Below are 25,615 nucleotides of genomic sequence, written 5' to 3'. Positions count from 1 at the left end.
TCTTCGTGTGGGCTATGGACAGGGGTGGGCCCCGTAATTCTTCTGTGTCCCTAAATGCCCCTTGACCTGCTGGAATGATCTAAATGCTCTCAACAAGGCCTGATGCACAGCAATGGTGCAGGTGCATCAGAGAACACGGACTGGTCTCCCTCTCCGCAGCGCAGGCCTGAGATGTCCCCGGGACTGCATTCCACAGCAGATTTACACAAAACAGCAGATTTACACCAGGGTCACAGTCGTTCCGGCTTCATTTCTCTCACATCCCCGAAAACACAATACTAGCAACCACCAACTGCTGTGGAGCGCTCGCGATGTCATGCCAGAACTGATTTAGTGCTTTGCATACATTTTCTCAATTAATCCTGACTTGAGGCATGGACTATTATTATCTTCTCTTTCCACAAGTGGAAACTCAGGCACAGAGAGATTAAGCAACTTGCCCAAGGTCACACAGCGAGTAATTGGTGGGGCTGGGGTTCGAACTCAGGCTGACTGCTCCAGAGCCTGTGTTCTTCATCTTCAGCCTCTGCGGCTGCCGTGTGATCTGGTTAACTCGTCCAGCGACTAAAGCTCTAATAGCCAAGTTAGCTTCCTGTTTAGTGTCTACCCCATAAAGGTAATATCATACAATGTGGTTAAAAATTTCAAAAATAAAAAACCACAACCATAACTTAGTGTCACTCCAGCTGGTGCCTAAAGGGTTGGCAGGCTACACCTGAACCCACACTCTCACAGCCAAACTCCCAAACAAGACGGGGCCTATCGGTGTTTGAAACGCTTCTGTTCGGCGTTTGTGATTCTGCGATGACTTCTGCATGCATTGGCATCCCTTTAATGGGCTGGTTTATGGAAACAGTTGTCCCAGGAAGTGAGGGGTTTTTTTTTTCTTTTCTTTTCCATTGAAACTACGGGTCTACCGAATGAAAATGCTCCATCTAATGAGTGTGACCTGGAAAGTAATTTCATGGGCTGCAGTACTTTGATGGTGACAATTCTTGGATGTCAAAAGGATAAGGACACAGTTTTCTGCTTCTAATTTTATTCTTAGAAAAGGATGGAATTGAGCTATCCACAGAGCGCTCCTGTGGATTAATTCTAGTTTTTCTTTTGTGGAGGAGATTTAGGGAAGTCTTAATCTGCTTTATATTTAACTCTTATCTCCACACTATGAATTAAAAATAGAAAGCTGGCCTTCAGCCTCGCCTCCTCAGACGGGCTCAAGTTGCTCCAGGTGAGGACAGGCCACTGCAGCCCTCACGGACTTCCCAACACCTGCCCTCTCATTCTCCATCCCGGGGCTGCACGCCAGCACTGGCAGTCCCCAGCCTCTGATTCTTGAATGGCATCTAGCCTTCTCCCTGGTTCTTGCCGTTGATCATGAAACTCAATTAACGAGGAAACTTGTCAGAACCTGCCGTTTGACCTTCGTCTGCACCCTCTGGTATGTTCCGGGTGGAGTGAGAAGTGGGGGAGGCGAAGGAGCTGCTCATTTGCCTTCCTGTGAGCTGGACAGTTGCCCTGGAGCACCTCTGACTTCCTGCTCCCTCTCCCAGGCTTCTCCCCTCCTTTTCCCATCTCTGCACCTTTTTCTACCCGTCTTTCCCCCAAGCCAACATCAGAGAGCAGGAGGAGCCGCACCTTCCTGCCCACCCTCCCCCATTTCCTACCCAGAGCTGCAGAAAGGCACTTGGGGCTGCAGTGTGACCATGTGCTCCCCAAACCTGGCTGCTGCTGGTGTCTTGAGATGGAAGGAGGGGCCTGTGACAGGTGAGGGGCCCTGGGGGCTGCTCCCTCCTGACAGGGTGAGGCCCTCAAGGAGAGGCCTTCGGCCACCTGGGGCTGCCCTGCCCTCTGCCCTGCCCCTCAGGGGGACATTGATCAGCCTGACCTGCGGGTGCCTTGATTGCGGGAAGGTGGGAATTTCTGTTTTTTCAGTAAATTCTCTAGAGCTCTTTGATGTCTGGCACTCTTTGATACAACGAGGAGTGACTCATGCACTCGCCAAGGAATCATCTGGGGAGACTTGTACGGCTTCAGCGGCTGGCGTTTCCCAGCCGGGTTAGCATCTGTGATGAATCTCGTGTGTCTCATCCAAGTGCCGGGACAGAGTGAACTGCGCGGTGAAGAGGAGGGCATCTTTATAGATCACGCCCAGCCTCTCATTTAGAGGTCCTTGGCCTCCAGCAACAGGTTCCTCGTTGAGCAGAGAGTTTTAGTCCTAGGATCTTCAAGTACCAAGAGGAGGCCCTTTGCGCTTTGCAGCTCGCGAGGCACCCTGTGGGAAGCAAGCCCTCCTCTCCTCTTCCCTCCTCCTGCACCATCCCAACAGCCAGGTAGGCCCTGCTTCTGCCTGGGCCTCACCGTGGGGTACTGAACCCATACTCCAAGAAAGCAGGGTCCTTCGAACCATGGACAGACACAGCATCCTCCGGGAGATGCTCTCCACGCCGTGAATGGCTGGGTAGAACGCAAAACCAATTTAGCTGTGCAGATGGTCATTTTCTGTCATTTGGAAAACTAAGGCAGAGGAGAATGGAACAACACAGGAAAGCATCCAGGGTGTTGGGTGCCCTCGGAGTAGGATCGCTTCCTGACACTCGCTTTTAGATACGTAATCTGCACCTACCCAGGGTGGAGAGTGCACAGTGACCACCAACATCTGTGTCTCTCCCAGCTTCTCAGCCCCTTCACACTGGCCCTGTGGTCAGCATCTGCTGACAGAGTGTGTCCTGCACACATCCAGAACCGGCACCCAAGCCTTCCATGCAGCCTCCTCTGCTCTATTTATTTCTGTTTATTATTTATCATTTTGCAGGGCCAGGGACGGGATCCCGGGCCTCCTATGTGCTGGGCAAGCGTCCACCACTGAGCTACACCCCCAGCCCATCCTCCCCTCCTTTTTCTTACACAGGGCGGGTGACACCACCACAGCCTGGAAACCACAAGATCTCAGAGTCACAAATGGAAGCAGCCGGTGGCAGCCGGTCCCTGGTCAGGTGACTTGGGAGTGCCAGTCCCAAGTCACCTGACCAGGGACGTCAGCTTGGACTTTGTGTGCACAAAAACTAAATGTCCATTGCATTGAGCCAGATGGTTTTACCTACTTGTGGCCCTGGGGCGGGGGGGTGCTGCGTACCCACGTGCATTTGGGTGTATACTTGTGGCTTATGTCATACCGTGTATTATTTACTGTAGATGTCAGTCAAAAACACTCGAAAACCATTGTTCTAGGCAGTATTTTGAAATGTGGTCCCAGATCAACCTGGGCTGAATCACTGGGGGTGCTCTTTAAAAGTACAGGTTTCTAGACCCTACTGACATCTACCGAGTCAGGATTGAGCCTGGGAACGTTTAACAGGCTTAACAAACCCTGCAGATGAACCTTATGAACATTAAAGTTGAAAAACCACTTTAGCTCTGGCAGGGGAGGAGTGCTTCTCGGCAGCCCTGGGGCTGTTGGACCAGCAACTCCATACCTGTTTTCTTTGGTCACCGTCCAAAGTCTGAGTCCTCCCCTGCTCCCCACCCCGTCTGTACTCTGTACAGCCTTAACACAGCAATGCTCTGTGCGGGTGCACACGATCCTTCTTAAGAACACCACCCACTCCTCCCTTCTTCCCCAGCACTGTTACCGCCCTCTGAAAAGCCCCTTGCGTAATTCACAACTGCCCCGTTCCCCACGACCTTTCCCTGGACCATTTTCTTGGACGTTGGCTCCCCACTTGAATGGCAGCCGCTCGTGACCCACCACAATGTACTCTTCTCTGGGCAAGAGGGTCCACCCCCTCATTTGGTACTCACTGTGGCTTCTCAGTCATGATCCTCCTATTCTATAGACAGGCCTTTATCAATTATCAATTAGGCTGTAAGTAACAGAATATCCAAATAGGAGAACCTAAACAATGAGACAAGTATTATTTTACCCGGAAAGTAGAAAGGTTCAAGGATAATCCGATAATTACATAGATCTTTCTATCTTTCTGATCTGTCTCCTCGAGGATGTTGAATTGTATCCTTGGGCTTATTCCTTCATGGCTACAAGATACTGCAGCAGCTCCAGACTTATATCCATCACAACTATGCCTGTATTGGTCTTCCATAGCCATTGGAATAAATACTACAGACTGACTGTTAGAACGACAGAAATCTGTCCTGTCACTGGTGGGAGGTCAGACGTCCAAGGTCTACGATCAGTTTTACTGAACTGAAATCCAGGTGTTACCAGGGCTGTCCTCCCTCTGAAGGCTCTACATGCAAATCCACTCTTTGCCTCATTGGGCTTCCCGTGGTTCACACATTCCTCAGCTTGTGGCTGCAACAATCACTCCAATCTGCCTCTCCCTCCACACTGCCCATGGGGGTGTGTGTGTGTGTGTGTGTGTGTGTGTGTATGTGTGTATGTGTGTGTGTATTTTGTCTATATCGAATCTCCCTCCACCTCTCTTACAAGGACTCTTGGGGTTGGATTTAGGGTCCCCTGGTCATTTTGGCATAATCTCCCTCCCTCATGGTCCTACACTTAAAGCTTAGGATCCAGCCCTCGTGAGTTTGCTCCTACCCAGGATATATTGCCCTTATTCTAAATCCCCTGACCTTCAGAACTGCCACGGGAGACACGGAGCAAAACTCCACCCCTGGATGAACCTCCCCGTCCACTTGTTCAAACGTTTTCCTGTCCTTGATTCCCACCTGGCCCTCTGCAGATAGCTCACTTCCTATTTCACAGTTAAAACAGAGGGCATCTGGGAGCAGCTCTTCAACGTCTCCCCTGACGACTTCCTGTGTGCTGAGAAGCTCTGTCTTCCTTCCTCGCAACCCCGTGGACGCGGCCCACTCCCATCTCCAGTGAAGTCCACCTCTGTCACCTTCACTCTGGAAGATGCCATGTCCCTCGTCCTCTTCCAAATCCAGGTAGAAGGAAGAGGCCAGCCCAGCACTCAACCTAGCCCCAGGCCCCGCGAGCAATGTCTTCACCAGCCTCCTGCCCCTGCACCTCCCTGCCCCTTCCTGGGGCTCTGCTTCTGCACACCTTGCCTGGGGTTGAGAGGTTGTCGCAGGGGGAAGATCCCTGAACCCTACGTCACCCCCACTCCCGAGCATTCGCTCCATCTCCTGAATCTTCTTTCTGCTTCTAAAAAGAAAACATTAAAAACACAGAGAACCTTTTTGTTTGTTTGTTTCAAGGGACACAGAGAACACCCTCCCCAGGGAAAAAGGCAAGTGACAAGAAATCTGCTCTTTCATCCCCGGGTCCAGGTGGAACTGAGAGCCCATGGAGTGTGTGTGTGTGGGGGCCCTGCCCCTTTTACCTTGCTGCCCGAGAGGCAGACCTGGGGGAAACCCTGACCGTCCCTTCTCCACATCACCCCAGGGTTTCCCCCAACCTGGCCTGTCACCTGGTCTGCAGCTCCCTGCTCCCAGCTGGCTGCCACCCTGGGTGCTCCCTTGGTGCTGCTCTGCTCTGGACTGACCGCCCTCCGTCCTTCACCCGCCTTCCAGGTCAGCCCAGGAGCCTCCTCATCTCCTGTGAAGCTTCTTGGCCCCTTCACCTCCGTCCTCCCTCTAAGAACACATCACAACCTGAGCCACACTTCATCACGGAATCGCCTCCCTGTTTGTACTTCTACTGGACCATCAGCTCCTGGGGGCAGACCCTGGATGGGACCAGGGTCTTCACCTTCCACCGCCCAAGTCACTCACAAACTTTGTTTTTTTGTAAAGGAATCGATTCATTCAGAAATAAAACCAAACCTAAGTCTCTCTCTCCCTCCCATATTGTTCACGTCTGAACCTCCAGTGCCTGGTTCAATGGAAGCCCCATGAATGGTGTTTGAGTGGAGAGAGGACGGCCACCCTCCCAGGGCAGTGGTTCTCAGCAGTGGCACCATCCGCTGCATGTGGTTCTGGGGTCCGGGGCTGTGCCTGTGCTCTCTTGGGTTTTTTTTTTTTTTTTTTTTTTTTTTGCTAACTCACTGTCTGCTTCTATTTCAAACCCCTGCTCCTCTGCTGGGGCAGTTTACCTTCACAGGAAGTTTTTCCACTTCCTGTGCAGTGTGCAAATTGGTTTCAAACATCTTGCCCACAGTCTCCACTGATATTATACTGGAGAACAAGGCCGTATAAAATATTCCAAGTCGCAGGAGTTACTTTTTAGGATGATTGAATATGATGAAGAAGCCAAGGACAAAGGGTAATTTATTCCAAAGGAAGTCAACACCTTTGCTTTGCACTAGCTCTTGCAGTTAAAAAATAGGGCTGGTAATTGGACTTGCTTTATGAAAATCTCATTAGCATTAGCATATAACTAAAATGCACAGCTCCATAGTTAATTGCAATCCTGCACTGCAGTTAACAACGACATTGATGACATTTGCATATTGCACATAAAATTAAAAATGCATGTCAGATAGGTGCTCTTTCAGGAAAAAAATCCTTGAATAACATTGCATTCACTACAATAATCGGAAAGATTTTGAATTTGAATGGAAATTATATGTATAGTATGAGCTTTAGAAAGACAGAGGAGCCTGATCAAAGAGGAGGGGAAAGTAAATCTGAAATGCTGCACAGTCAAAACTCTAGCAGCTGGCTCTTCTTCAAGGACAGGGACATGGCACACGGGACCGCCTGCCTTTGTGTGAACGGACTCCTTTCACTGGAAAGTCTGTGTTGCCTGCTCCTTCTCTGTGCAGAGAGCAGCTTGTGATCATGGACTTGACCTTGAACCTCAGTCTCCCACCAGGCTCAGCAGAGCTGATATTTGGTTATTGCACCCGTGGACCAACTCAAGCCCTCTCTAACTGGACCCAGCAGACACAGGAGGCTGGGTTGTGAAGTGGAAGCTTCCATTCACCGAGAGCCTGACACTTCACCTCCCCAAATCTGTGGCTTCTGTCTCACAGGTTTTCTGAGAAGAGACAGGGCTCCTAAAGTACCTAGCTCAGCTCGGAGCCTGAGGTCTTACGAGTGGTATGATTATCGCCGTCACTGTTGTTTGGGGGTTAAGGTCCGGGGAAAGGGCGTGTGAAAGCTGAGATATAAGGAACACGCACCCATGTGTAATGCCTCTCGCTGCGAGGGCTGATCACCAGGGTTCTGTTGGACCGAGAAAGACAACGAGACCCGGGAAGAGAACAGGGGTGTGAGACAATGATGCTGCTCTCTAGGCGGACATTCTCAGGCGCTGGGTGAGGCTCCTCCTGACCCACACTGCTGGAACCAGGTTAGGGAGAGAGGCAGAAAGACAGAAGGGCTTCTGCAGCAACGGGGATTTCCTCCTCTCCATGTGCACTGGGCTTTCAGCTGGGCAGTCTGGAGATAGCCCAGAAGTAGAGAAGGCCCGGGTGTGGCCGGCAGCGTGGAGGAGTGGGGACCCGACCCAGGTGGCGCCTTGTGGCTGCGGGCTGGAGGCTCTCCCACTTAGCGGGTGGGAAGGACTCACCACTCCTGAAGGCAACAGTTTGGAGAAGCCTGAGAAGAACAGGGAAGAGGGCCTGGGAAACTGGGAGAGGAGAGGGTTCAGCTTGCCCCAGGGGGTCACCAGAGCTGCCCCATGGAAGGCCAGTGTGGCCATCAGATTTGCTGACAGGGGCCGTGGTTCTTCGAGAGGTCACTGGGTGTGAAGTGGATGGAGTTCACACCAGGGGTAAAGAGAGAAAGGTGGGAGGACATTTGGGAAACATGCTGTGCTTGGGCAGCCCCGACCTATGTGGGTCCAGCCCTTGTAAGACCCCAAAGCTAAGCGTTCCCACTGGAGTCCACTCCCAGGACCTCTGGTCAGACCCACAGCTTCCCCGGAAGGATCCTCTAGCGCTACCTCAGCTCAGATAGACCTCCAGATTCCTTGATATTCAAACCTTGCAAAGCTTTCTAATTAGGAGCAATGAAAACTTTGCTAGCATCTCTCTCGGTGCAACCCCATACCACTGAATCTGCACACGTTGACGTTCCACATGTAGCAGGATTAGGTCAGGACTGGCTCCAAGGACAGGCTTGGCCGTGACCCAAGAGCACAGAGAGGCAAGTAAAGTGGGGTGTAACTGTACTCCTGTTTTTACTGCCTTCTCCAGGGGGCCGCCGGACGCTTACCCTCCTGTGAGCAGCGCTTTGCAGAGCTGGGGTCCAAGCAAAAGAAGTCTGGCCTCCGGGTCATAAATCACCAGTCGGGTGTGTGGATCGTGCTCCCCTGCCTCTAGCTCAGGCTCGCTCTGGTTTCCCTGGCACAAGGTCCTTTGTCCTAGAACGGCCGCTTATCTCAGCTGACTGCTATTTGCTGATATGGGCCTCGTTTTGTTATTCTGAAAAGTCACATGGAGTCTGTAACTCTCCCTGATGCTGCACTAAACCTCTCTGTGCTAACTGTGTTTCGAACACCGAAACGGCCCAAACCTAAGCTCCGGGCAGGACGCCCCAGGCCTGCAGGAGGGGGGAAAGCACACCTCTGTCAGCCTCGTTCAGCCAGAGAAGGAAGGGCCTGCGCCTCTCCCTCCCTAGGCTTCTGGTTCCTGCCTTCACAGGGCTCTGCCAGCTCAGGGGGGCTCAGAACCCCGGTGGGGCAGGAGGGAGGTGCACACGGTGCCTCCAGGTCACTGTGTGCACTGTGGAAGCTGAGAAGGCTCTGGCCGGCTGCCCTGGGCTTGGTGTGTCCACCGGCAGCCTGTCCTCTGGCTGGCACTGTGGGCCAAGGCTGCTGTCACTCTGCCTCCTTCTCCCTGCCAGCGCCTTGGCTGGGGGACGGCCAACCACCTGTGAAGATGCCACGTTGGCATCCGGCTCTTTGCTCTTTGCTCGCAGCCCGGCGCTGCACAGCACCCTGAAGTGCATGCCGAGGACGGCCCTGTCCACCCTGCCTCCTCTGTGCTCACCAAAAACGGGGTTGCTTGTTTACCCTGCTGTCAGGCGTGCCACAAACATCGGGCAGTGAGCCGTGCTGGGCAGCGCTGCTCCAGTACCCAGAGCTGGCCCCCTTCCAGCTTCCCGCTGGGGGTGAGCCCATCTTGCTGTTGAATGCGGAGGCCGAGCCGGAGGTGAAGCCTGCGTGAGCCTGCCCTCCGCTCTGCCTCTGAGTCTGCCTTGGGTCAGCGCACGGTGAGAGGGCCTTGCCCTGACCTTGTGCTCATGGCTGGCAGCCCTGTCCGAGGCCCAGAAGCAGGAGATGTCCGTTTCTGGAGGAGTGATGTCCCACAGCCCAGCTTCTTAATTGGGTTTCTTTTAGAAAATAAACGCTTCCCTGGTCAATGACACCTATCAACGCTTTTTCAAAAGACTTTTGCTTTGTGTGGGTGGGTGTGTGACTTTAATAATCCTATCATCAGTCCTGAGTGCTGGGCTAGCTGTCCTTGGACCATTGAGTGCTGTTTCCACACCGTGACAGCTGGGGGACGGTGGTATCAGGGACGTTCGATGATGCCTGTATTCTCTGAAAGGCTCCATTTCCTAGAAGTCAACTCCTGGTCTTCCCGTGTCCTGGCTTGTGCTCTTCTAAGGGCCTGAAAAAAAAAACGTTCTCCAAAGCCCTGCCTCGCGCTGCAGTGGGGAAACCGTCAGGCCCCCTGAGCTGCCGGGTGGCCTAGGAAACTTGGAGATGTTCGGGCCTCGTTGAGTCGCAGCCATGGCTCAGGCCCCTGGCTCCTGCCACCACTCGGGCAAGTTGGTGGTACAGGGGAGAGGTCACTGGGGTACAGAGGAAAGGTCACCTAGAATGAGGGCCAGCCGTGACTCCATCTCCAGGGCAAAGAGTTCATTCTTACTAGAAGGAATTTCCTAATGGAAACCGTCCTCCCACTAAACAGGGACTTATCTGTACAACTTTATTGCTCATGACGATCAGGTCAATTCCCATTGGCATCTTAGAGCAGGAAAATGACGTCCGTCATCATGAATTTTCTGAGAAAGAAGTGTTCCTTTCCCTACACTGGCCAAAAGCCAAGTCATTAGTTGCCAACAAATGTAGGTATGGCCAAGGGAAAAAAAGAATTATTAAGAGTTTTAATTGCCCTCAGCTTCTAGATAGAGGATTTTACATGCAGTTACACCTGAGTAGCAGAAAACTCTGAGGGACTACTGGAGTTCTCTGGCCAAACCAGAATTTGGCTTACTTAACATTCCCCAAAGCAGGTCATTGACTGCAACTTGTACATATGCTTGGTATATAGAGGTGTGCTCAGTTTAATCTCAAATGGATTTTGAGATGAAATGTGTGTGCACTTGTATATGTTTATGTCAATCTAGTATATTAATCATAAGGTACTAAATCATTTTCAAAGGCACAAACCTTACGTTAGGTTAAGAGTACTGATTAGCATGTAAAATATGCCAACATTTTATGCCCATTGAATGCAGAGTGTATCCTAAGAAAATACTAAATTAACAAACTAAATGAAGTGAAAGAATGTTGGCCAGCTATATCCAAATGCCAGCAGCTCAGATTGTGGAATGTGGGTTATTTCTTGTTCACTGCCCAAGAGCATGTTCACAGCCCTTCTATGATACGGTCAGGGTTTTCCCCACATTATAAAGCATCAATAACGTTTTCAATCCACTGTTACCCATCGGAGTGCAATGTCAATTCTTGTGTGCGCTTCAGTAGTTATTTGGAAAGCATTCATAAGATGGCTCTTCATAGAGTGAGAAGAATCACTTGATATGTCAGAGTTTTCACTAAAGCTAAGATAAATACACACACACACACACACACACACACACACACACACACAAATGGTCCCCGACTAACAATTGTTCAACTTGTGATTTTCAACTCTTGATGGTACAGTAGTGCTATGCAGTCATTCAGTAGACTCCGTATTTGATATTTTGAATTCTGCTCTTTTCCTGAGCTAGCAACAGGCACTGCAACACTGTCCCGTGGCTGGGCAGAGGCAGTGAACCACAGCTCCCAGTCAGCCACAGGATCCCCAGGGCAGGCAGCCTGCCATCTGTGTGACCTTGCTGAGCTGTGCTGTTGGGTCAGTTAAGTGTATGAAATGCATTTTTACATACAATGTTACCATAGTGTGAATCTGGAGTGTCCCTCCAAGGCCATGTGTGGAAGGCTTGGTCACCAGCCTGAGGTTCTAGTGGGAGATGGGGACGAGTGTGAAGCTAGGTCACTGGCCCCTTCCTTTCTCAATTACTTCCTGGCTGCCGTGACTTGAGGATTTCCTCTGCCACACGCTGTCACCATGATGGGCTGCCTCACCACAGGCACATGCTGACTGGTCACTGAGATGCTGGGGGAGGAAGTAGCAGAAAGCTGGGAGATAGCCGTCACCGAGAGGGGACCTGAGCCTTTGGCTTCCCATAAGATGATATGTTGATTGAGTCATTCTTCCAGCAAAATTTATTGAGCACCTATTATGCCAGAATATTTTTAAAAGTCTTTTGTGAGTTTCAATGTGTTACAAATTAGCATTAATTGCTGAATTGACAGGGGAATCTACATTATCAACAGATATAAGAAGTCAGGGTGGCTCAGAGCTCTCCCTAAGGTGTGCCAGATACCCTGGCTGTAGAGGAACTAAAGTAGACATGCATTTGCTATCTGGGCAGGTTGCTGCTAGTCTGGAGGAGGTCAAGAAGTCCATCAGCAAAGCTTAGTCTTCAAATCTGGGTGTTTTCCTTTGGGGATACAAGCAAAAAATAGACTGGTTTGTAGAGGGCTAGGAGAAGGAAGGAACTTGGCTTAGGGAGCATAGAGTCATGAGTTTACATGATTAATAAGGAGGTGAGCACAGGATTCAGAAGTTCAGAGTCAGCACAACCTAAATAAACCTGGCCCTAGAGTAACAGCTGTTTTCGTATGACTCATTTCAGATGCCTCACAAAATCAGAAGCTCTACAAATAAGACTTGGAGATGTAGGAGAATCAAGTCCAGACGGAGCCACATTTAATAGCAGAGATCTAAGAAGGACCATCCAAAGGAAGTTTGTGTTTTTATTGTGGTCTAGGCATGTTTCTGTTGAAATATGAGTGCAACGTGAATTTCTATTAAAAAATGCTTTACAAAACCAAGGCAGCTTCTAAAACCGGGGAGCTTCCAGTGTTACGTTCTCATGAATCGATGCTGCATGCTCATCGCAACCAGGGAGGGCGAGGACCAAGCGCTAAGAACGATGGCATGTGTACGCAAAAACCAGCCTCAAGTGAACCACGAGTGCGAAAAGGGTGGAAGGAATGTGTCATCACTGACTCGGATCAGGGAGACGCTGGCTGTCTAGGAAGTCATCGGCTGGGCTGCTCAGTGGGACCGTAGACCCCAACCACAGGTGTGCACCTCCAACAGGGAGTGCAGTGAGACCAAGGTCTAGGAGCCTAAGCCTCTCCTTGGCAATGGGCAAATCATAACTAGAGAGAGAACTTTTCGTTTTAATATATAAGGTGGTAATGTTGTTTCATTGCTGAATGCACCAAAACCATCCAGCTATTTCTGTTATGAATGATTTACATACAACTCTATTGCATTGTAGGAAGTAATCCAGAAAAACTATTGGAATATCTCCAAGTTCTATGATTCGCCTGTCAAGTGTGTGTGTGTGTGTGTGTGTGTGTGTGTACGCACCCATGCGATTATTATTTTGCATTTTAGCAAAACCTGTCCCCATTCAGTGACTCCATTTTCTACTCTAAATATTGGATCCTTATTTGAGAGGCTGAACTAACAAATATATAACAAATGAGCAGAGAAGCATGGGGGCGATTTGGGGAACAAAATGTTCCTACTACAAACATTGTTTATGTTGGGAATAAATAATGTGATTTATATATTTGTACTCTAACTTTTCAAGTATATGTAAGTACTATAGAGATTAATAAACTATTCATCTCAGGGCATTACTGGGTTTATAAAAACCTTTCTTATGATGTCTTATAATTGAATGCTAAAAGCACAATTGCTATAAAATGGTGAGTCCTTAAAAATTGTTGACATTGGGAAGGAATTCTCAAACTTATTACTGGAAAAATTGAGTTGTTAGATATGGAAGGACCTCCTTGAGGTTAGATTTTTTTCTTTTTCCTGAGGGAACTATCAGTAGGAGATACAGAAAGAATATTTTAGGATATTCTACATCATATTGCATCTGTTTCCACAAAAATTACATGCCTACGTTCCCTTATGTAACTCTTAAATAGGGGAAATTATAATTCTATCAATTTAAGAATACATAATCTTTCAAAAACACATTTAAGATATAAGCCATATGTTAAATTGAATAAATCAGGTGTTGAAATAGTGTGTTTTACTTTCAAATATATTATCCTAGTATTTTTAAGGTTCTAAAAAATCAGTAGCAGCCAGACTATCTCAGAATAATCTGTCACTCATGAGTCCACGGGCAGATGAGGTGCTGGCAGGTGGACTCTGACTACTGGTGACCTCGAGAACTGGGTGGCCAGGGCACCTTCAGCTGAGAGCAGGAGGCGCCCACAGCCCGTGTCACCGTCAGCAGCTCCCACCCACTGCAGGCCTGGCCTGGGATGTGGGCCGCCCTGTGGCTCCTGAGTGGTCCCCTAACTCCAGCAGGGCAGAAGTCCTCCTTTGGTCCCTGAGGACTGCCCAGTGGAGATCATTGTCAGCAACTTTAATCTGCACCCTTCTTTCTTCCTCCCAGAATATTCATTCATTCACTCATCTAGAAATGTTTCTGGAAACCAGGAGCTCTGCTAGATGCCGGGAATACAAGCTGAGCAAAGAGGAGAAAGTCAAGTAACCACACGATGAACTTACAATTATGATGGAAGACAGGGGCTGCAAAGATGAGAAGAAGGGCCATCATGGCCTACAGTGGGGGACCCTGAACTCAGATGGGGAGCTAAAAAAGATACTCTAAGGAACCTCACTTGGGTAAAAAAAAAAAAAAAAAAAAAAAAAAAGGCAGTCACTAAGGATGTGTGATTCTTGAAATTAATTAAAACTTAATAAAATTAAAAGTTCGGTTTCTCAGTCACAGCAGCCACATTCCAGTGCTCACTAGCCACACGTAGAGTGTGCCTCGCATTATAGCAGCATCCGTGTCAGTGCAGAATGCTCTACTGACCAGATCCCAATGGTGCACAGAACTAGCCAGCAAGGCAGTGGACGAAACCCTTACTGGCTGAGAAAATGTCATGTGCAAAGGCACTGTGGTGAGAGGGACAGCATACAAACAGCTCTCCATGACAGGTTTTGGCTAAGAGTTTAGCTGGGTGAAAAAGAAAGGATGAAAGGAGAGGCGCAGGGATTGCTAGAGAGTGGAGGGCGTTCAGACCCAGGGCAGCCATAGTGAGAGGACAGGAAGCGGGGGGGGGGGGGTGAGGGGTTGGAGACCACGAGGGAGGACTTGCTGATTTTGTCTGTAGGGCAGTCGCAGATGACAAGGTCCAGGCGTGTCCCCCAGACAGGTGTTTGGAATGGAGAGGAGATCTGAAGCCAGCTCTGGGTTCCAAAGTCACTGCACAGGTTGCCTGGCATGGGGTGAGAGGAGCGGCTCCAGGACTAACGGAGGCCCCCAGCCGGGGGGCTACAGGAAGGCAGAGGAACTCGTGCCACATCCTGCCACTGGCCCAGAGGACGACTGGGCACAGCAAGGTGAGGCTGAGGCAGCTGTGTGTCATGGAACACCCCTTTCACCTAGAGAATCAACCACCCCAACTTGAGAGGTCCACGGGAGAAGCAGGGTCCTCTGGTTCTGTTTGTGCAAGGAGGCGAAGGCACTGTGCAGAGCAGGCAGAAGGTAAGAGGGACTTTGTTAACAAGCAGGGACAGCTCCAGCAGGAGGGCTCAGTGTGGGCAGCAAGCCGGGGCCACAGAGTGAGAGGGCCAGCGCAGAGCTGGCATCATGACAGGGTAACCCCAGGCCTGGGGGTGCGTGCTGGTGGGAGCCCTCAGCTCCCTGATCCCAGGGGTGGGGGCCTTCCTGCCACAGTTGTGCATGGCCAGCCGCTGCTTGGAACGTTCCTGAGCCAGGTGTGGCAGCTCGGGCCCTTGTACGGCTCAGTGGGGTGCTGGTCTCAGAAGCTTTGGTTTCAACACCTGCCAGAGTAGTGACAGTCTCAGACTCAGGTGCTGAGACTCCCACAGAGAGGAGGATCCCCTATGAAGTGTCCAGAACCACGGAGATGGATATTAATTAGCCCATTCCGGAGAGCCCTGTTGGCCATCCTGTAATCTCCATCTCCACCAAGCAGCCTGGCGTACGTAGATCCCGGGAATCTGCAAATGATAAACGCTACCTTCCGATCTTTTTGAGTCGACAGCATGTCCTCATCAGTGCCTCGGTGAAGACCAGAGGCTCTTAGGTCAGATAAAACCACTGAGATCTGCGATTCAAGAGCTCTGGCTGCAGCACATTCTCAAGTCTTAACGGTGAAACCAGGTTTGTGGCTGGTTTTAATTTGGTTCTAACAGAATGCAGCTAGAGGTTCTCTCTAGATTGATAAACATGAACTATTTGGGAGGTTGTTTACGATTTCAGTGATGTGACATTTTCCCTATTGACAAAAGCAATCAGAATGACTAAAATCAAATCTGTGAATATGAAACGATCATCATAATGTCGTGCACTTATTCAGTTTCTTCTATGCGAACCGAAGATGGTGAGTAAGGCAAGAACACAGCAGCCCACTCCTTTTGAAGGCAGAGTCTGGCTAGAAGTGGATGGAGTACTAGAGATTAAATCATCAAATCCTCTACTCCCCACACCAGGAAACTGACACTTGGCACAGTGAATCTCTCCAGTGACTTTACCTCTACTGACAAAGTGTCAGGTGAGACTCAGGATCAAGAATGGCAATTCTATTTTGAGCATTGTATTCTAATGTTACAGAATCAGAGAATCTTAGATTTGACTTGCTATAGTGTCTGCTCTATCGTGGGACCTTGACAAGGTGGTCACCTCTGCCCGTTGACCATGTCCCTTGAGAGGTGTCAGTTTCTCTCAAGGGCCCATCAGCTGGGCAGTAGCTGTTGATGTTGGAGAGTCTTCACAGGGAGCTGGGTCTTTACCCTTATGAGTTCCACACCTGGGTTCTGCCTTCTGGAATAGAGACCCACCTGTGCCCCCAACAGCTATGCTCACTCTCCTCCTTTTCTTTTCCAGGGGAGACACTTCAGTTCTCAGCATCATATGTGATATGTAGGGCAAAGGTGAAGTGAAATGCGGGAGAGGAACAGCATGCTGTGGCTAATTATGGGAACTGAGGGAGTGGGGTTTGCTTGGGAATCTCCAAATGATCTTGTCAACATGCCGTCAGTGGCATGTCCTTATCAGCACCTAATTAGAGATCAGAAGAGCTCTTATCAGATATGATCATTAAATCCTATAATCCAAGAACTCTGCAGCACATCCTAAATTTTTAAATTGTGAAAAGAACTACTACACTAAAAAGACATCAAATGCTGTCCCTCGTAACATAAAGAGGAGTATTAGGACCCAGTGGAATAAACTTTACTTTGTTCTTGTGAAGTCCGGTCTGAGACGGATAACTCAGTATCAGGATCTGTACGCTCGGTGTTGTGCTAAAACACAATGATATTCAAAACATTACAGCTTTGTTATGAAAAGTAAAGTCATCACTCACTACATAACTCCATCCTTAAATGAAAAAGGAAAATGTCTTAGTGTAATATACATGTATGAATAAGGCATTATAAATCCCACAGGTATGTATCACTGTAATGCATTAGTAATTTTTTTAATTATTAGGATTTTAGAAAACAACTGATATACCAAGGTATTCTTACCTAAGACTTAAATTATATTTGAGAAAGTTGTATGTGTCATTTTCAGTCCAGTTGGCCATAAAAATACAAATTTACTTTGATTTTTCATTTTAATCCTGGAAGTTCTTGTACATCAATGGTGCTTATTTAAATATCCACCAATATATTTGTTCTCATTGAATTCAAAGTATAGAATTACTTATTTTCTAAACAGGAAGATGAATACACACATTTATCTGACAAATGTAGCTTCACCTAAACTACACAGATACTGATGTTTGTTCAAAGAGTGATTTACCTGCCGACAGAAGTATGTTTAAAACAGTCTAAGAAACCAGAGACAAATAGATTTGAAATGGAATTTTGCTACTTACAAATTGCTTTGCGCCTGGTGGGATTTTCAAATTTTGACCTTAACTAGATTTGGCTCTATGTAAATTTGCTGTTAAAAGGTTTCAGTCTGTATAGGCCCGTAGCTATTTATTCGCCCACACTGCACACGTCATATTGCCTGATGAGAACTGGAGAAAAGTGGATTCTCCTTATTAGATTGCCGGTGGGAAGAGCAGGTCCAGCAGAAACATTTTTGCTAAGCATTTGCTATTTGTTTGCTAGCACAATAGAGTGATGTTGAACTTGGGAGTTGTGTGTTTATGCATGCAAAGATTAAATTTGGTAATAAGCTTTGTTTTATACCATGATCATTCCATTTATAAAAGTCCACTTCATGCTAGGCATCTTGCTCAGAATTAGAGGGGACATAAAGATGAATGAGGTAGTTCTCTTTCCACGTTGTGCCTGCTGAAATAGATCCAGAAGTAGTAGTGACAACATGTGTGATGTTTTCTAGGATATGCAAAGTGTTGTTATAATGTAACATATTGTAACATTGATGTAACAAAGCAGAAAGATCCAAATGCAAGTTCCATGTTTAACTGCTAAATTGTTCATAGAAATTGTAAGTTGAGAAGAAGTTGAGGATGAGGTAGCCTACCTTTCAAACCCTTACTTTCTTAATTTAAACAAGGCATATTGTTCCCCTCTTTTTTTTTTTTTTTTTTAGCTTTCTGAGCATCTTCATTTCCATTAAAGACTTTCTAAAATATTTGTCAGAGAATTTCATGTAAGAGAGATCACTCTGAGCTGGGCCTTGAGGCAATGAGGATTTTATGAGGATAAAGAGGCCAGATAATATTCCAGGCATCAGAACCTGCAGGTGTAGAGACCAGGAGTTGTGCTCTGCTTGGGGGATGTGGGGGTGGGAAGCCCTGGGCTGCTCCCTGGGATGTGGGAGGAGAAATGGCAGCAGCCTCAGCCAGAGTTGGGAATTAAGGGTCTAGAATGATCCGCAGGCAGTGGAGAAACAGTGGAGGGATTCTTATTTATTATTTGGAGATACACACACACACACACACACACACACACACACATATATATTACTTTTATTTATAAATAATTTTAAATTATCAGAAAAGTGGTGAGCATAGATAGCATAAGGAAAAGCCACATAACCTTTACTCTCCTATGGTTAGTATTTTATCTCATTTGCTGTTTCACTTCACCATTTTCTCCTTCTGTTTTGCATGCATTCATATGTACATGTGTGGATGTGGATGCGTGTATGCAGATTTACATTATTTCCATATCTTTTGAAAGTATATTGAATACATCATCATGATCCCCTTCTCCTACATATCTCTATCTTTCCTAAAATAAAGCTATTCTCTTCATAACCACAGAACAGTTATCAACTTTAATAAATCTAACCCTAGTAAAATACTTTTAATCTGCCCTGAAATTCATATGCCAATTTTGTTGGTTGAAGCAATAACATCTTTGGTAGCATTTTTCTCTTTCAGTCTGTATAGGACGTAGCTACTGGATCACTACGGGATCCAGTCTAAGATAAAATGCTGCTTTAAATTGTCATGTCCCTTTACTATTTTAATGTAGAACATCCCTACAGCCTTTCTGTATCTTTTACTACATTAACTTTGTTTTTAATGACCTAGCCGTCTCCCTTCTTTGAGTAGAAGAGTTTTCATTTTGGTGCCCAAAATTTTATAGAGGGGGTGATGTAGTCAGATGTGGGTTTTAGGAAGGTCTGGAAGAGGCAGCGTTCAGGGCACCATTTTGGAAACACAGACCAGGTCCTAACCTGCTGGTCCCTTATCTTAGACTTGCCAGTCTCCAGAACTGTGAGAAATAAATTTCTGTTCATTGTAAACTATCTTGGTATTCTGTTCTAGCAGCCACAAAACTTATCAAGACAATTTGACTCAATAAATATGTTACTGAATAAATCACTGTTATGGTTTAGAGATGTCCCCCAAAGGCTCATGTGCGAGACAATGCAAGAAAGTATAGAGGTGAAATGACTGGGTTATGAAAGCCTTAACCCAATCAGTGAATTAATCCCCTGATAAGTTTTAACTGAGTTGTAACTGTAGGCAGGTAGGGTGTGCTGGAGAGGTGGGGGCATGCCTTTGGGGTTTCTATTTTGTTTTATATTTGGTGAGGTGAGCTCTCTCTCTCTCTCTCTCTCTCTCTCTCTCTCTCTCTCTGCTCCTTGATCATCATGTCCTGAGCTGCTTTCCTCCACCACAGTCTTCTCCCACAGTGTATGCCTCCCTTCCAGCCCAAAACAACAAAGTTGGCCATCTATGGACGGAGACCTCTGAAACCATGAGCCCCACATAAACTTTTCCTCTCTAATTGTTCTTGTTAGGTCTGTTGGTCACAACAGGAAAAAAAAATCTGATTAGAACAATCACTAAACTAAGCTCTTATGTCTATTTGGGGTTAAAAGAGTGAAAGAATGAAAATTTGGATAACAATTAGATGTAAAATGAAGGAGGGGTGAGCAAGGTTAAAGGGATCTAAGGTTCTTGTAGTATTTGGAAAATAGAGCAGTTATTAGCTTTAATTCAAGTACATATGTTTCAAGTCTTGAAGATCAGAGATATTTGGGGATATCAAGAGAGTACTTACAGGGTACAGACTGTCCAAACATTGAGGGGGGAATCAGAAAAATTGTGGTGGATCCAAAGGAGCTAGAACAATTAAACAAACAAACAAACAGTGAAGGGAAGGGGAACACAGGCCAAGAAGAGGTCCGGAAGAAGACAAGAGCAATAACCCTAAGTGTGTTAAAAATCTTCACGCATGTAAATGGCTCAGGGCTTCAGTTAAAAGATAGATTTCAATTGGATTTAGAAAAAGAGAGGTCGGCTTTATCTCCCTAAGAGGCATACCTAAATATAAGAGCTGAGGTAATTGAAGTAGGAAAAAAAAAGGAAGGTGAAATAGGCGAATTCTAAACAAAAGAAACCTGCAGGTTCATGTTATTTTCAAACAAAATGTTCCTTAAGAAATAAAGTACCATTAAGAATTAAAGGATAGGACTGAGGGTATAGCTCAGTTGGTAAGGTGCTTCCCTCGCCTGCACAAGGCCCTGGGTTCAATCCCTAGCACCACACACACACACACACACACACACACATACACACACACACACACAAAGAATTAAAGGATAAAAGAAATAATTCTAGGGTGATATAACAAGTTTGAATTTAAATGTGGCTGAAAACATAACTTCAAACTTTATAAAGAAAAATGGCAGAATTATATTGGGGAAGAAGGGTGTAGAACCAGTAATAAACAGGTTGAATTTGATGTGAATACAGCAGTCCATCCAGGTCTGTGAGGGCCACACTTGAAGACCCCCGTGGACGTCTGAACCTGAGGGTAGCACTTTACCCTATAATAGGTTAATGCCTTGTTTTCTTTCCTTATTAAGTCCAGAACCCATTTAAGGGAAGCACTTTCTGGGTTCTCTTTGGCTTATTCAAATTGCCAGCATCACTACTCTTGTACTTCAGGGCCATTATTAAGTAAAATAAGTAGTACTTAACACAGGCACTAAGATACTACCAGTCTAATAACCAACTCAGCTACCAAATGCCTACTGGGCAGGTAGTATATACAGTTTGGATACACTGGATGAAGGATAATTCCTGTCCCGGACAGAATGAAGCACAATGCCACAAGATTTCATCATGTTACTGAGTAGCATACAATTTTAAAAATATGAGTTATTTGTTTCTGGAAATTTCCATGCAATATTTTCAGATCATGGTTAACCACAGGTAACTGAAATCATGGAAAGTTAAATCACAGATTGGGTGAGATGGGGACATGGTACTTGTGAAGCATCTAATGAGGCTAAAGGCACTAGACATAAGGAATCTGTATCTTTAGGGAAATGTCACAGTTAGAGCTAAAAATGTGGAAGTAATAGAATGTATTATTCCAAGTTCAGTAGATTCTGAGCTCTGTGAGGAGAAGGATTATCTATTCAACTTTACAAGTCCCCCTTCCTATCTTAGGATAAGTAAGTGCTCAGTGAAGGTCACGTTGAGCACTTCCCCATAGATATTGATTTTTTTTAAGGATGTACACACTTTTAGTTTTAGAGATTGATTTTAATTGAATGCATGTTACAAGGACTATAAGAAAGATTTGAGATATATATATATATATATATATATATATATATATATCTCAAATATTTTAGGATATTATGATATATTTAGGAATATCATAAGTCACTTGAAATATTTTTTTAAAAATCCCAATAACTTGAAAAATTAAGTGGCAATAATCATTTGTCTGTAACCAAGTTTTAAACACACTGAGATTGTGTTTAGAAGGGAAGAGAAAGGGTTGGGGTGTTGGAGAATTCAGTAAATACGTGGAATTTTAGTTGGAGAATGAGTGTCAGTTGAGAAAAAAGAGGACAGAGAAGATATTGTTTTGAAAAATTGGCAAAAATATAGGCTTAGTAGCAAGGACACGTGTGTGTATCTGCAGGGCCCTGGTGGCGCAGGGTCACTGTTGTTTACATGCTGAGCCGCAGCAATGGAGGACTGGACAGATGGGTCGTGTGGGGCCATGGAGGGCCTTGACCTAGTCAGGGGCACAGAATCACGCTGAAGGGTGAGATCTTAAGTTGGTCTGACATAACTTTTATAAAATATTTCCATGAACAATTTGAAAAAAGAAGAGGGCAGGAAGTGGTGGCCTGTAAGGACATCTTTCAAGTAATCCAGGTCTAACCCCATCAGGCCCAGGATTAAGGGAAAACTGGGAAAATGGATGAGACGACAGCGTTTGATATCAGGTGGGGACTAAGCACACAGGGAAAGAGGGACTCCGAATGATCATGGTATCCTGGACCAATAGCTAGTGTCAAGAAAAGCCAGTCATTCACAGATTCCTGGAAATTTAGAAATAGTAAGAAGCTCAGAAATTATGTCACAGACCCTCTTTTTAGAGCCGGGAGAATTAGTACACAGGGGCTGTGGGCCTAGTTCCTGCACACCTAGCAGAACCACTAATTCTTGGCAGTTTTTATGTAGTTGTATAGATATACCTACTAACTGAGGTTTTTAGTTATTTTTTCACTCTAAAGGGGCTTTTATGCTGTAAGTAATCTTCAGAACTTTCTCTTATTTTGAATTTTTTCTGGTACAGAGGATTAAACCCCACTGAGCTCTATCCCCAGTACTTTTATTTAATCATTTATTTATTTGAGACGGGAGATCACTAAGTTGCCTAGACTAGTCTTGAACTTGCCATCCTCCTACCCCAGCCTCCAGAGTTGCTGGGATCACAGGTGAGTGCCACCATGCCTGGCTGGAGCTCTGTTTTCCATTCAATATCATGCTGTGAAGATTCATCTACATGGTGAATGAAGCTGTCATTTATTTTCACTACTTTATAATATTCCAGTGTCACACTGGTTTTCTCGTCAGTGGTTGTTAGACCATTTTGAACAGTGCTCCTAGGAACCTACTTTCACATGCGAAAACCTCTTTTGTGTGTTTCTCTACTTTCACTGACTTTACACCTTTTTCATAAGGCACAGCACAATAGAAAGGGACAAGGCCAATTTTCTCACTGTGGGAGTTGAAGTCTAAAATAATCAACCTCTTTTCCTGAGGTGAGACTTGTCCTAGGAGCCTCATCTAGTTAAGGAATAACTGCCAAATGTTTTCTTGGGAGCAGAACTGTGAGCAATAGCTGGTGACTAATTTTTTTCCAATTTCGTGTCCATGTTGTTTTCAGGGCACAAAAGGAGTCTGGGGGCTAGCGGCAAGGAAAAGGGGTGACCCGTAAAACGGACCCTTCGATTTGTTCATCAGTGAATCCAGAAGCTCCTCCTCATCTCCTTGGGGGGTCCCCTTAGCCCACCCACTGGCCCAGAACAAAGGCAACCAAGGAAAGACCCAGAGAGGGTCTGCTGGCTCAGAGCTGACCGAAGTCCACCCAAGAGGTCCTGAGCTCGAGAGTGTCTTTGCAAACACTTGAGAAAGACTCCTTCCCTGGCTGGGAATCCTGCAGGGGTGTGTGTGTGTGTGTGTGTGTGTGCGTGTGTGTGTGCGCGCGCGCGTATGTGCACTCACACATGCTCACACAAAGGAAAGTCCACACTGGACAAGTTCGGAAGCAACGTTGCTCGCTCTTTTCTTGCCTCCCGTCTCTCTGAAGTGCTCCAACACCTCTCCACTTGGTTTAATTGTTGCTGAAACTTCCCTCTCATTTTCACTTTACATAGAAACTACAAAATTTTTTAAACAAACTAACTTCCTGCTTTGACCAAGCAAGCAGTGTGGCCTTGGTGCCCATGACAAGCCTCTCTGACCCTTTTACACCTTCACAAGGTGTCCCCCAATGAAGGAGGAACGTGGGCATCTTCTTATTTATGGGTGTGGAAATCAGAGGCCACACAGAGGGCCGAGGACTAAGCAGTGCAGCTCGGGCCCCACGGCCTTCCAGGGAGCTCTTCTTCCACAGAACCCGGGCTGGCACCTGTCATCTCTGACCTCCAGTCATTGCTGTTTCTCCATCCTTCTTTCCTTCTCGGGTCATGTGTTGTTTGCAAAGTTACATAGTATGCAAATACCATGCATCGAGGCGGGACACGGGTCCACCAGTTACCAATGACGCCCGCTGTGAGCCGTCCGTGCAGAACGCACCGAGTTTGCCTTGCCGTGAGTATTCCACAAGGAGATACTTAAGTCAGGAGAGAAACTTGAGCACGCGAGCACGCCACTCCTGTGGGACAGTACTTTAGGACACAGCAGGGAACCACAGCTCTTTTTCCTTCCTATCAAATGAAGGTGCATTTCCCAGTCTGTTGGTCCCCAAAAGTGCGGGATCTAAGTTGTGTCCCATGATGGTCTGTGCTTGCGAATACATTCCTAGAGTCAAGACCATTTAAAGATTCCTGATGTGACCTCTGTCTGGCATTTATCTGAACAGCCCTATAAACAATATTATCACCATCCCCTGTTTATTCACCCTCAGTTTCCCATAAAGGAACATTACAATTGGGCCATAAATATCTAGCAGAGAAAAGGTGAATCTTCCTGTGGGAAGAGCCTTCATGGCACACTTTGGTCCCGTGGAGAATGAGTGCAGCCATGTTTCTGGAGAAAAAAAAGCTCTTCTATCTTATGAAGAGCCATGTTAATTACAGCCTGAAGTTCTGTCTCACGTGTCCTCTTTCAGAGCCAAGGAGAGAGCAGGGGAAATGTGTGCTGTTGGGCATCTGTACTCCCATTTTCTTTCTGTTCTTGGAAAATAGCTTTTCTGAAAGGTAAATAAATAGTACACAAATGCCACGGGTGTGGCGAGAACACGTTGCCAAAGCAAGACGCAGCGTTCCAGCAGCAGCAGTAGAACTCCAGAAGCAATCAGCAAACGCTAGTGCTGTGAGCAGCTTCGCCCAGCGTGATAGAGAAGGTGGATTTAATGTCAATAGCCATGTGAGTGCAGGAGGTGATTCTATTTCATTCTTTTTCAGACAAAACAGAAATGGAACATGGAGATAGAAGCAAATGAAAAGGCCCTGGTAGTGAGGGGCATGGAGATTTCTTCAATCTACAGGGAGGCCTGATGCTTTGGTGTTGGAGCTGGAAAAGGCCATTCTTACTTTCTAGAGTCTACGTGAAGAGCTGTACTTTGTACTTGTCCCATTACTTTTGTTGGGTGATGGTCACTGACAAGGTAAGTGGACACAAGAGAAAAGGGAGAGCTATCTATGGAGCAGACACATAAGACGACAAGCACATGCACATGCAAGATGACCAGCACGTGCACGTGAAAGATGACCAACACAACACGTGCAAGATGACCAGTACACACACATGCAAGATGATCACCACACTCATAAAAAACAACCAGCACACACACACACATGCAAGATGACCACACGTGCATACACGAGATGACCAGCACTCTGTTTTTCTTTGCATTTCTTCATGAACTTTGTTCCCTTGCTTATTTAGTGCCAGCCTTTGCCCAGTCCTTGTCCAGTGATTGCTGTCAATCAAATGTGCACACATGCAAGCCTGCTGTGTGGCGGGCTGCCTGTGTGCTCAAGGTTGGGAAAAAGAGACTTCTCTCACTTATTTATGCATCTATAAAGGAAGCCAGGACTTTCTAATGTACTCCACTGTAGATCATATTTTCCATGTCACATCCAGGAAAAAGATCAGGTCAAATGGAATACTTGCAAGATACTAAGGAATTAAAAGCAGCAGCAGGCAAACAGAGTACTACAAGTGAAAATTGAACTAACAATCCTGTTGCTATCTTATAAATAAATAAGCCAACATACGGAGTCTATTAAAATACCGTCAAGCAATATAGAATCAAGTTCCATCAGGGGAAGGACATTGCCCTCTGACGCACAGAATGGGATCCCACTTACAAAGAGCATGGCCTGGTGCAGCAGAAGGAGCCCATCAAACCTAGATTTGCACTTCAGATCTGTCCCGATGGCCTGGTGATGCTGGGAGGTACCCTTCTGTTAGTACTTCCTCACAAGAAGAATGATGCACCTCCCCTTG

This window comes from Spermophilus citellus (assembly GCF_964194105.1).
Source record: "Spermophilus citellus genome assembly, chromosome: 8".
Lineage (NCBI taxonomy): Eukaryota > Metazoa > Chordata > Mammalia > Rodentia > Sciuridae > Spermophilus > Spermophilus citellus.
The sequence above is the reverse complement of the archived record's forward strand: the minus strand, read 5'-3'. Positions refer to the sequence as shown.